This window comes from Pundamilia nyererei, unplaced genomic scaffold (genome assembly GCF_000239375.1).
Source record: "Pundamilia nyererei isolate P.nyererei 1_Seehausen unplaced genomic scaffold, PunNye1.0 scaffold00092, whole genome shotgun sequence".
NCBI lineage: Eukaryota > Metazoa > Chordata > Actinopteri > Cichliformes > Cichlidae > Pundamilia > Pundamilia nyererei.
This window is the reverse complement of record NW_005187493.1, coordinates 1,563,663-1,576,600: the sequence shown is the minus strand read 5'-3', so window position 1 is coordinate 1,576,600 and position 12,938 is coordinate 1,563,663. Positions and strand designations below refer to the sequence as shown.

Here is a 12,938-nt window from a genome sequence, read left to right as displayed (position 1 = left end):
ATATGTATATTGAGAGGGAGTTTAAAACCTGCATTAGTAGTAGTGTAATACGCAATTAAACAGCGCCACCGTGTGGTTAAAATCCTGGCAGGTCCTTCTGGCGAAGTGGACCGATGTGGGTCTTGCCTTTGTCCCCACAAAGAATCAGGTCACCGCTATGTAGCATATGATAAGAGTGAAAATGTGTCAGAGATGGGAAAGCTGTTTGTATATTAGTAGGGACTCTATTTTTAAAACTTGCACTTTAGAAAGAAAACTAGTTCATCTTTTGGGGTTTTTGGGTCACCCAATTGTCAATCAGCTTTACAGAGTCTAATAATGCCAGACCAAAAAAAGAAAAACAACCCTCAAATCCCCTCAACTCCCCCGTCAGACCTGTGGTTTTAAAATATGTTTTAATATAATTTGTTTCCCTCAAGGTGGCAGTGCTAGCTTACGTGAGTAAGTCCACTAAAGTATTTTCAGCAGTTAATCCTGGCCATTTTATCCACCTTTCTAACTCCCTCTAAGTTTTAAATTGATGAAATACTATCTATCAGCCTAAGCTGCCCTCGCACTGAACATACTTGAGGTACTGGATGTATTTGTATATAGCAGAAATGCAAGAAGAACTAAATTTGGGATGCAGTACATTAGCATCAGGGCTCTAATTAGAGAGGGTAATAAATAAAAAAAAGCTGTGTAAATCTCTTTGTATTGTCTGCATGCCATATGGCGAGGCCCCGTGTGTTAGAGGGTTGTCAAAACAGACAGTACTGCATTTACAGTTTGAGTGGTATGTTTTTACTGCTGCAGGTGACTCCAGGGGGAATGAATACAGCTGTGCCTGGGGCTGTCATCCATCACCCACTGCTTCCTCTGTGACAGTTCATTCTGTTATATTGGCCCTTTCTTATAGTGTCATATTTAGGTACGTTTCAAGCTTGAATGAAAATGCAGGAATTATTTCCCCACTGAATTTACCCAGTTTACACAACTATGTCGACACTGTGGAGATGCTACAGCGTTGCCCCTTTCTTGCATGTATTTTGTGTGGATTTGAGTAGTAAGTCAAGGAGCTGTGAGTACAGTCAGGAAAAAGAAAGTCTTCACAGGACTCTGCAGCCTTGTGAAAATCAAAGTACACCCTGTGATCAGTAGCTTGCAGAACCGTCTTTAGCAGCGATAATTTGAAGTGATCATTTTCAGTCTCTCACATCATTGTGGAGACATTTTGGCCCAGAGTCTTTGCAGCATTGCTTCATTTCATTGAGGTTTGCTAAAATTTGTTTCTGCACAGCTCTCTTAAGGTACTGCCACAGAATTCATCATCCTGAGGTCTGGCAACGGTTTGTCTTTTCTTTTTCAGCCATTCTGTTGTAGATTTGCTGCTGTGCTTGGGATCATTTTCCTTTTGTAATGGCTGTGTTCTGGCCAAGCTTTAGCTTTTTTACAGATGACCTCACAGTTGACTCTGTAATACTTTGACATACAGTTCATGGCGACTCAGTGACTGCAAGTTGCCTGTGTCTGCAGTAAAGGCTCAAATCATCAACCCCCCACCACCGTGCTTGACTGTTGCTATGAGGTGTTTGTGACGATGTGCGGTGTATGATGTAATCCAATCACGGTGCTGTGCTGTACAGCCAGCCATCTTCCCTTTGCTCTCATCTGTCCAGAAGACAATGTTCCACAAGTCTTGTGATTTCTTCAACTTAATAAGAGGCTCTCTCTTTGCATCCCTTTCAAACAACTTGTCCAGTCTTTTCTAATTTTCTAATTGTACTGTGATGAACTTTAACATTTGTGATGATAATTGAGGCCTGTAGAGTCTGAGATTTAGCTCTTGGGTTTGTTTTTGCAGTTTCTCTGGGCATTACAGGGTCTGACCTTGGGGTAAATTTGCCAGGACGTCCACTCTCGGTAAAACTGTGGCATTATGTTAACACGCAGCTGTTCCAGACCAACAAGCTGCCAAAATGTCAGCTTTCATAGAGGTGCCCATGCTTGCTGATGATGATCAGGTAATCAAGGCAATTTGATTAGCAGCATCTAGCTGCTACTTAACGTCTTAATTCCTATGGAAGCAGTAAATATGTACTTATTATTTCACAGGACTGTGAAAAACCTTTCAAATGACATCAATGCCTCTATTTATGTAACAAAATCATCCTCCACCTGCCTCTCGGGCACAATACAGATAGAACAAATAAAGCCTAACAAACTAAAGGCAAAGTATATGCATCCAAATTTACACTGTGTCTCTTTCTTTCCCTTTGTAGATGAAGTGCAGTGAGTGGCAGTGACTTTCATGTTAAGGCCCAAAATGTCCTGCAGCAGTTTCCTTTTTGATGGCTATCACAGTGAAGAGAGCCATCAGTGATGGAGATTTGTTTCCCCTGCAGGGGATGAGAGGTGAGTTTAAAGGTACTCACTGTAAATTAAAGAGTTTTGAAATACTTTTTGTAACGTAAACAAAGCCATTCAGAAGAAAGTGAAGTAATAACTGCAGTATATAACAACTTTACCTTCAAACAACAGTGCTAACATTAACAGTGTGATGGATTGTAAATAAAATAATATTTTTTTTGTGATGTAATAAGTGGTTTTCTCAGGTTCAGACTTTACTAATCTGAAGTGTCAATATCAAATTGAGGACAGAAGAAGGGCAGAGTTTGAAGGCAGTGCAGTTCATGTAGCCGACGTGCACAGCAGAAGAAGAAGTGTCTGGCAGTTTAAATCAGCCAATAAAAAGCAGTTAGGTAAACTCGTTTTGTATATCAGGTTGTGCTGTGCAGTGAAGTGGTTTAATTTAAACTGAAATATATTTAGCTACAACTGGTGGAAAATTTGAGAGGAATTTTGGGAACAGCTAATAAAAGAGAGTAAACATGCCGATAAAGAGCAGCGGTACACTGGAAGAATGATCGTTAGCTTCATTTGGGCCCATATAGGTCCTTAGGACACTCTAAGCAGCATCCAGGGTAACTAATAAACAGTACCTGGAAAACAAAGTTTAATATTATGACAGCAGTAACAGTCTATGTGTGATACTTGCCCCTGTTTACCTTCCAGAGGGGATACATTTTGTGACAGGCAGACAGGCACGGCAGTAGGCAGCCAAGATCTGCGGAGATCTGTTGACAAGCGGCTTCTTGTGAAGAGGTGCCAAATTATCCTGAGGGGGACATCCAATGCCACTGCATCCAAGCAGTTTAATGCATTTACCTTTGTTTCAGTACACAGCGAAGAAAGTTGATTGCTGCTGATGATGATGATAAGGCCAAAAAAAAAAGACCAAAAAAGAAACTAAAGGAATCTTCTGAACTCATTTAACCTTTAGTGTAATATTGGTTAATTACTTTGCAGACTAGTGGAGCATTTACTTATACTTTTATCACAAACTCTATGAAAAAAATGTGAGCATGAGACCCGCGGCTGTAGATTGTCACAGCATCCAGTTTCCAGTGAATGGAAATCCTACGTTGCTGTGTCAGATCCATATATCCATATATGTTTACAACAGTCAGCCACTGATCATTGCATGCTCCAGTATAATTTAGACAGCGACAAGGTGTAAATGGTAAGCAGGCAGTGTTATCACAGAAGGTCTGAGGAATATTTAACAGAAGAATATGTACCTTTCAACCCTGGTACTGGAGCTCCCATTTGTTCATCATGTGTTGAAGTGAACTGTCACAGGCTGTGCAAGAAACTTGCAGTCATGTGAAAAAGAAAGTTTTTCACATGACTCTGTGTAGTCCTGTGAAAAACTGAGTACACCCCATGATTCAGTAGCTCGTAGAACCACAGTCAGCAGCAATAACTTGAAGTAATCGTTATCTGTACGGCTTAATCAGGAGACCCTCTCCTCTTCACAGCGTTGCCTGGGTTCATTTGTTTATGCACAGCTCTCCTAAGCTCCCGACACAGTATTTCAGTCAGGTTGAGGTCTGGACTTTGACTGAGCCATTGCAACACCTTGATTCTGTTTTTCAACCATTGTGTTGTAAGTTTGATGCTGCTCAAAAAGTAGTGCGTACAAACGTTTCACACACCAATCAGTTGTTTGTCAATATTTTCATACCTGAATTTGTTTACCTGAAATATTGAAGGCCTGGCTGGCTGCTACGGCTACCACTACTGCTACTACTACTGATAATAATAATAATAATAAAAACAAGTATTATTATTATTATTGTTGTTGTTATTATTGCCCTTTTATCATTAGTTATAGTTTTCCAGAATGCAATGAGCCACAAAATGATCAGAATTACAATTATATGAAAAAATAAATAAATGAATTGCATGCAAAGCAAACTAACTACTAAATAGTTGAATTTCAGTATTCTTTATCTACCTTATTTCAAAATATGTTATATTTCATTACAAATGACTTTTATCATTGCTGGATGTCATCACATACCGGCCTAATTTCTTAGTCCTAACCTCATGGATGCTGAAGAATCCGGATGTTTGGGGGGTGGTCCGTGTGCATTTTGTGTTATTTGTTTTCTCATCTGACAGATCACATGATCCTTGCCCTCCACTTGTTTCTTACATTCTCTTGTAGTCGTTTTTCATATAATCTTTGATATTCAAACTTTTTTTTATTTATTTATGGGGGTTTTACCTGAGCCACAGCGAGTATCTCAGGGGAAATCAATATTCCGAAACTTCATTATTCCAGCTGGAGTCTCGCTTGTTGTTTTTTGGGGGTTATTGTTTACTTGTTTGTTTACTAAACTTTCTTCACTCCGGTGGAAACATTTAAGGCTGCCGTGTGTATGTTTTGGGTTCCTCTTTGGACAGAATCGTTTAGGTTTCTTCAGTTGGACTTTCTCTTGTCTCTTATAAGATAGGCATGTTTACTTATATAAAGAAATAGGGGTGTAGCAGATTGCATACAGACCGCACAAGCCTCTAGGTTCAGAATGACTGTGGTTCACTAACATATGCTGGGTGGTTAGAACAAAATAGGCCGGAGCGCATGTTTCGTAATCTGATGGTGATTTTTGTGTGCAAACTGATATGATTTTGTGCAGGGTAAAAAGATTTCCTCACATATAAGAGTAGACGAGGACCGTTCTTTTAGAAGTTGTCGTTTGTTTAGATGCAGACGTCCTGGTCCTCGGTAGTTCTTCTAAACACACCATAGATGTGGCTCCTTGGAATTCTGATGATTCTCTGTGCAATCAGAGCTTGGGGTAAATTTGCTGGGACGTCTGTTCCTAGGAAGATTGTGGCATTGTGTTAACAAAGACCTGATTTCCAGATTTTTTTATAGATATATTTTGGTCAAACCTCCTATGGATCTGGATCAATTAATCAATCAAGCCATCTGATTATCAGCACTTAGTTGCTATTTACCTTTGTCATCCATATGGAAGTAGTAAGGGTGTACGTAATTTTTTGACAGAAGCACAGAGTCCTGTGAACACTTTCTTTTTCACATGATGTATCGTTGAACTTGTCGCAATTTAATTTTAATTTAATTTGTCTTTGTGGTAAAAAATCTTAGCAAAACACTTGAAACCAGGGGAAAACATAATCCAGTTACCTCCGGTATAATGTCTTGCTGTAGCTAAGCAATCCATAAAGCCTTTTCCACCTGAAACAAATTGTCTTGCATTGGGCATTAATCAGCCACATTAAAACCATGTTTTATATTGTGTAGGTCCTCCTAGTGTCTTCAAAATACTTACTCTTTAGGGCACAAGGACCTCTGGGGGTCTCCTGTGGTGTCTCAGATATTGGCAGAGTCCTCTGCTGTCCTGCGTGGAGCCTCCATGGATTTGGCTGGTTTCAGTCCCACAGACGTTGGTTGAATTGGGACCTGTGAAGCATGGAGGCTGGGTTAGCACCACGGCCTCTGTCAAGGCCGTGGTGGGGGGGGGGTGTACCTGTTGTGGTAGGCTCCTGTGATCTGAGAACATACTTCCATCGTCTATACTGACTGTGATTAAAATGGGGTTACATGTCCCACATACATAAATACCATAACCAAAGATTTCCCAGCAGAATGTTACATTGTAACCAAGTGATTAGTGTTATTTACATCACCTGCCTGTCAGTGGTTTTAATGTTACGCCTGCTGGTGTGCATAGGTGTATGTTCAGTTTTTGTGTACTGTCTCATTTTAGTACCATCTACAGGCTGAAGCTTTTTGCCTTCAGCACTCCTGAGGGAGCTGCTATGTTGACACCACCTGAACTGGAAGAAAAAAAATTTGATTTCTATTCAGACTCGGACAGAGAATATTGCAGGAGCCACCCTAGCACTTCTCCCAGTGTGGTTCTCCTCCTCTTGCCCCCTCCTCCACCAATTATCCATCTTAATTTCTTCCTCGTCCAATCATCTCATTTTCACGGTGCTGCACCCTCCAATCAGCATTTGTCCTGCAGGCAGTAACACTTAAACATATCTGCTGTAATTAGACAATCACTTCCACATGTGGCTCAAACTTCTTCAAACCACTCAATCCCTACCTCACCCTCCCATCCGCCCACTGTCTCCTTTTTCCTCCCTCTGTTTTTCTTATTTCCCTGTCTCACACTCCACTACCCTCTGTGTGCCCCTGTTCACTTTTTCTCTCTCCCTCCTTCTCCTTTCTTTCTGATTGAGGTCTTGGCCAAAATATGCCAGCTTGTTCTGATTAAAACTGTCCTTGTTATACCAGAGACTCTCCAAATGTCTGTGAGCAGTATCTGTGTGTGTTGGTGTATTTGGGGGTTGGATTCAGAGAGGGAGTAAAAGTGGATTGGGGGGGTCGGGTGTAGCAGCATATGCAGCATGAGTAGAAAAGAAAAAATGCAGCCAGACAACATTGCATGGTGAAAGATAAAGAAGTCCAAGAACAAGATGGGGACAGAGTGGAAGGAGATGGAGAGGCCGTGCTGGAAAGTGGGAACGGAGAGGGAATGAGACGGTAATGGTAGTTGACAGAGTTGGGTTCACAACAGGTTCATGATGACATCATGGTTGAATTTTCGGGGAACATTTATATAGGAAAAACTATTGGATGCACATGTACACCCCGCTTTTTCCCCCCTCGTCTTCTTTTCTCTCTTAGCTTATCCGCTAACACAAATTGTTGCAAACAAGATCAAAAATGCACGTTTGCTCGTTCAAAATGAAATTTTGACCATATTATTTGAATATTTCTGTCTCGACTCCGTTCGAACGAGAGAGAGCGCCTTCGTTTCTCGCGTTGTTGTTGAACTTCGTGTCCGCCGAATTGACAGCTGCTACCCAGAATGTCACTCCTTTCACCTTTTCTCCCCCAGCAGCCCTTGCTTTCTCTCCTCCTATGCTCCCTCTTTTTTTTTCCTTTCCTTTTTTTCCTTTTTTTTCTTTTTTGCCTGCTAGTCTAGCCAACCCTCACCGCTGGTACAGTATGTTCTTTGTGTGTAGGCATGTTTAGCAGTTTGAGAGACAGAAAAGACATAAAGGAGCCTTGGGATCCGAAATGTGTTTATAGTGTATGTGTGGGTGTGATTATATTTGTGTCAGCTCTTTTACTCGCTTGAAGAAAATTAACAGCAGGGTGTTGTGGCGTATTAAAGGTTCTTTGTGTGTTGTGCTTGCATATTTTCTGCGTGAGCCGTTGCGCCCTTGTTTATTAGTTTGTGGGCACTTGCCAGCGCTGGTGCGAGCGTTGCGCCGTCTTCTGACATTCTCCATACGTGCGTGTGTGTTTGTGTGCCCGGGGAAAGCGAGTGAGCTTGTCATGCGTGCCTGTCATCCTCTGCATGCTTCGCCCTGTGCCACAGTGCTTCACATGACATCAATCTGAGCACAGTGGGATAGTGATCTCATTACCAACAGCCTGTTGCTGATTAAAACCTGTCGTCTGCAACCCCCCCTCCCCTTTCCCTCCTTATCCCTTTCTTTTCTTCTTTCCCCCTCCTTCACCGCTCTCCTCTGCTTCCTTGTCCTTTGCCTCCCCCCCTCCTGCTTCTTCCACCCCTCAACTCCAGAGTCGCACCATTCTGTGGTTTCTCCACTGCCTGCTGCCAAAAAGGGCCCCATTTCCAGCTCTGCAAAAAGTTATAAGCTCCCCTCATTTTTCCTTTTCAGTTTTGGCCATTTCTTTGTTCTCTCTTCTCTGCTTTACATCTTTAGGCCTTCTTTATCACAGGCTGAACTTCCCCAAAACTTTTACCTGCAGGCCTCAGAGGAAACCCTTCTCACATTTCTAATCCCCTTACTCAGTCAGTCTGCTTTAACAGTGCCACTCGCACTGGAACAAAAGTGAAAATGAAAATGTGTCTTTAACCGTCTCCACTGGTGTAAGTACGCATCAGCACGTGGATACATGTGCAAGAAAGGATGCTCTGTGCAAGTGCTTGAAATTCATAAATACACAAATGTGCCTTCCACACTCAGATGTTGTACACTCACCTCGTCTTTGTGCATCTCACTGACACAGAAACACAAACAGCACTAACCTTTCACCTCTCCTCACTGACACCGTTGCTGGGAAGCGTTTCGGGAAACTTGATAGTTAAAGGAGTGAACCTGGAGTTTGGATTTTAACCGTTCCAGGTTGTTTCTTTCTCAAGTAATTTTTTTTAAAAAGGCACAAAGTATAATAGTTAATACAGTAAATGACTATTTTTAAACGTGTAGATTGTTACCTTTTGGCGTTATAGTCACAAATTCAATAAATACGGTGCTGCAGCTCACTTAGTGGAGAAGGCAGCCTGTATGCATTGATTCCACCCTGGACCGTTTCCCTTGCTGCCTCTCCACTTTCCTGTCTCCTCTTGTTCAATGAATGCCCAAAAAACAAAATAATAATAGTTCCATAAAAATCTGTGTGACACTCTTCTATTGTTTTTTACATTTCAAAATAAAAGTGTTGGTGTGACCGAGTGGGCAGCAACATGTGAAAAAAACGTCCTCTATTTGTTCATTAAATCCCAGAAAATCCATTCCAGGTATTTCATTCATTCTACTGTTTAAACACACAAAACATATCTTTACAGATCTCTTTACATATTCCGTTATTCATTTTTCACCGTGGCTTAGGTCTGCTGTTTTCATATCATGTATGAAAAGAGCTCGTGATGTACTGACTAATCCAAAACATGTTTCTTTAGCCGTCCCTGGTTAGGTGGGGAGTCACCGACACACGCAGTTCATAAAGTTCTGCATGGCGATAGAAGCACTTCATTCTGAACTGAAATATAACTTGTTTAGCATCAAAGTCTTTTCCAGACTTCCAAACGCTTCCAGGAGGAAACGCAGATGAAAGATTAAACACACAAATCAAAACCGACACCCTCTATCTCCATCTAACCACACCTATTTAATGGCAACCGATCAGTGCAGACACACACACAGGTATCAGGTAATTGACCAAACTGAACCTGCTCTGTACTCAAACAAAAAGTCAACTTTTTTCCTCTCACTTTTTACATTAATGTTAATATTTCATAAACCAAAAGTGAGAGTCTGACTACAAATAAATTTAGGTTATTAACTAAATTAAAGTAAAATGGACTGCGATTAGATTTCTTTTCATTGTACTGTTCTTTACTGTTTGTCATTCTCATGTTGGCCTTTATACTGGAAAATATAATCGCCTACAGAGACAGAGTGTGGAGGAACTATTTAATTTTATAGTTATTTATTTTTTATGAAAAAAAGAGTTATGTTAGTCTGATATTATAGATAATAAGTGTAAAAACTTAGGTACACTTATTCAGAGATATTTAGCATGGCACTGAATTACTCGTGTTTAATCAATCTGCTTAAATACTTGGCTGATTAAAATTGGTCAGTCAACCTGAGGGTAAAGCTCCTGTGCTGGAAGTCGACCTGCGCCGCGCTGCTCGCTGTTGCTGTTGTGGACGGGCTTGTAATGAGCCAGCTCACCGCTGAGGCCAGTCAGGCAGACGGTAGCAGACAGTTTTATCTCTGACATGGAGAGGCAGTTAGCTCTGTCCCTCAAGGCCCGTCTGGCCAGGTTTGATCTCATCATGGATCAAATGTATCTCTGTTAAACGTTTCCTTACCCGAAAACGACAGGGCTTATTTGCTTAGGAAAATCCTGTAGGAGGAAAAGACTCCACTTCAACTGAGTTAAAGGTGTGGTAACTGCTAAGAGAATGGCCCTTTGTATTTCTCAAGCTAGGCAAGATGGAAAACAGCTCACAGCATTTGCATTTTTGAGATTTAATGAAAACTGATGTGTATGCCAGGGTTCCCGTGACACTTGGTAAATTTTGCAAATTTTGCATATTTGCACCACTTTAAATGCACAATTGCAATTTTCATTAGTGCGTTGGGGTTTGATTTCCATACTTGTACACAGTTTATCTGTATTATTACTCAATTGCAATCAGTTACATTCTTTTTACTTTAAATGGACATGTTGAATGGAAATCTGAGAATTGGCACTACTAGTATCGCATTTGATGGTTTTAAACTATTGTTCCCATCACCCTGAGTCACAGGGATGCTAGGGTTTATTTCTATCCCATCAGGAACATTTAGTCACAATAACCCACTGAGTAGCCCTCGATTGGCTCGAGGCCCCCAGACTCCCACATTGGCCGGCCGGAGTCCCAAAGTCAAGGCATTGTAAACATGGAGCAAATGCTAAAAACTGACACCGATATCCCCAAAGGTGTGCAGCCCTCTGCGGCGTGTGTGTGTTTGTGTATGTCTGTGAGTTAGTCACTGTTTCACAAGGGCGGCTGTACGTACACATACGCGCCGCTCTCTCGCACGTACGTGTGTTGGTTTAGGTCTATCTTTGGATGGCGAGGAAAGGATGAACAAATTTAGAAATTCAAAACAAACGGCCACACAGTTGAAGTCTAACAAAAAGAGTGTTGACTGACAGTATGCGGTAGATGGAGTGAAGGTAAAGAGAGAGACACAGACTTTGAGACAAAGAAAGAGAGGGGTGGGGGTAAGAGGTGGCGGTGGTGTTGGTGGGGGTGGTGGGGGTTCAGCAAGTTGAAACCTAAGATTTTTAGACCCTGTTTTCCCTGCCTTCGGGCATTCTGTGGCTGGTAAAAAATGTGCTGTATATTTGAAGTGTTGGATCACGTGACAGAGGCAGGGTTTGTGAATCAAAGTACACAATGATTTCAGGAGGAGAGAGAGCGAGAGAGAGGGTGTATGTTGGTGAAAGAGAAAGAGAGAAAGAGCGAGAGAGACGGGAAAAGGAGAGGTAGGAGGAATGCAACAGGCTGAGCTCAAACGTTGCTGCGAGAGCGACTTCTGACAAACTCAACAACTACACCTCCTCGGCTCATTTCTCCACTGACTTACAAACCACTCTTCTGTGTGGTGTTTCCTTCTCTGACCCCCCTCTCCCCGGTCTGGTAAGTTTGCTTTTCAGTCTTACTTTCCTTATAAGTTAATTCAAGTTGGCGGTTTGCAAGAGAAAGAAGACAGACAGAGGACATGTCAGAGCATGAGTGAGATGTGTTCGTGTTTCTCTTGTCTCTCTCCCTCTTTTTCTCAGTGTGTGTGTGTTTCTGGGGCAGCATGAGTGGGGAGATTGAGTTTCCCGAGGACAGCTTTAATTGAGAACAGAGCTTTTGAGAGAAGGAGAAAGAACAACAGAAACAGCTCGGGAAGCGAATGAAAGCTGATCGGCACTTGCGCGTGCTCTCCGTTTCAGATGATGAATACTTCTGTAAATCTTTGTGTCCGTGTGCGTCCGTCCTCATTTCTTTTGCTCTCGGATGAGTGTACATCTCTGCGGTTAATTCCTGACTTCCCAAACTCTGATTCACGGTTGTTGAAATCACGATCTTGGAAAGGAAATCAGCTGAAATGGATGTTGAAATTCCCCCAGAATTTTCAAGGATGGCACAGTTCCCATACAGCGCATTACGTGCTGCATACATCAGATATGGGGGTATTACACAAGCTTCCTAACTATCAGACGCACTTCCAGCAACAGAAGAAGTGGCTTCTACACCCTGCAGGCCCCTACAGCCGACAGCCTGACTGTCAGAGTTGACGGATCATTCCATCAACATCACAAATGGCCGAGGAGGTCTAGACTACCTGAGTGTGTACACACACACAGCCACTCATCCCCTGCTGAAGGTTATATAAACAGGTTCCCATCCACACAATTATATTAGTTGGATGGAAACATTGAAATCAGTTACTCCGGATATCACAAGACAGTCTGGTGTGCGTCTGATCACCACTCCTGCTTTGCATTATCTGTGTGTGTGAGAGAGAGAAAGTGTGCATGTATGTGTGAATAAGCTTGGTGATGGCCACATATTGAAACACAAGCTCTTTCTGTGCACTCTGAATCATTCCAAATAGCATCCTTTGTGCGACATGTGCTATATAAATACAGATGCATTGCTTGATTGATGATCGTGATTAAGATGTTATTTGCATGCTGAGTGCCTCTTCCCAGCTGAGCTGAGCTTTCCTGCATCTGTCTCCTAACACTACACTGAGGGGAGTGCTCGCACCGTGCAATGCGAGGCCTCACCATGAGCTCCTCTAGCAAACTCTCGACAAATCTATTCCAGATTCATTTTCCTTAATGTCGGGAGGAATGTTCATCAGCATGTCCGGAGGAAAAGTGCAGGAGTCTACAAATAGGACATAAACAACTGGGTGTAAAATGATGCATATTATATTAGAGCGATCACAAGGTGGAGAACGGTTGAGAGACTCACTGAATATGGCTTCTCTTCTCTTCACCTTTCTTTTCATCAGTTGTTCATTTTCTCTCTTGGCAGATCTCTGTAGAGTGCCGGCTATTGAGCGCCGCTAACTCCAGATTGACTCTCTTCAGCATTTGAGGTTTAATATTTATGATCCATCTGCAGTTGGTTAGGCCTTGTTTGTTTAATTGTTTTAAAAGCTGCTAGAGACGATATTTGTTTGCTTGCATGTGCATGTGTTTGGGTGTGTTAGATAAAACGCGTTTAACTGCATTGCAATCTCATTATTGTTCTGTA

The 12,938-nt window shown here is 42.0% G+C and overlaps 1 protein-coding gene across 4 annotated transcripts in view; it reads left to right on the top strand.

The window, feature by feature from the left end:
* Nucleotides 1-12,938, top strand: part of LOC102193779 (retinoic acid receptor gamma-A-like) — a 48,145-nt gene that overhangs the window by 1,010 nt on the left and 34,197 nt on the right. For 2 of the 4 annotated variants that reach the window (XM_005739575.2, XM_005739574.2), the window contains exon 2: nt 2,262-2,394. The gene's annotated coding sequence lies outside the window, so the exon portion shown is untranslated. Of the gene's footprint in view, nt 1-2,261; nt 2,395-11,132; nt 11,322-12,762; nt 12,781-12,938 lie in introns of those variants that run through there. The other 2 variants (XM_005739573.1, XM_005739576.1) reach the window with 2 other exon arrangements.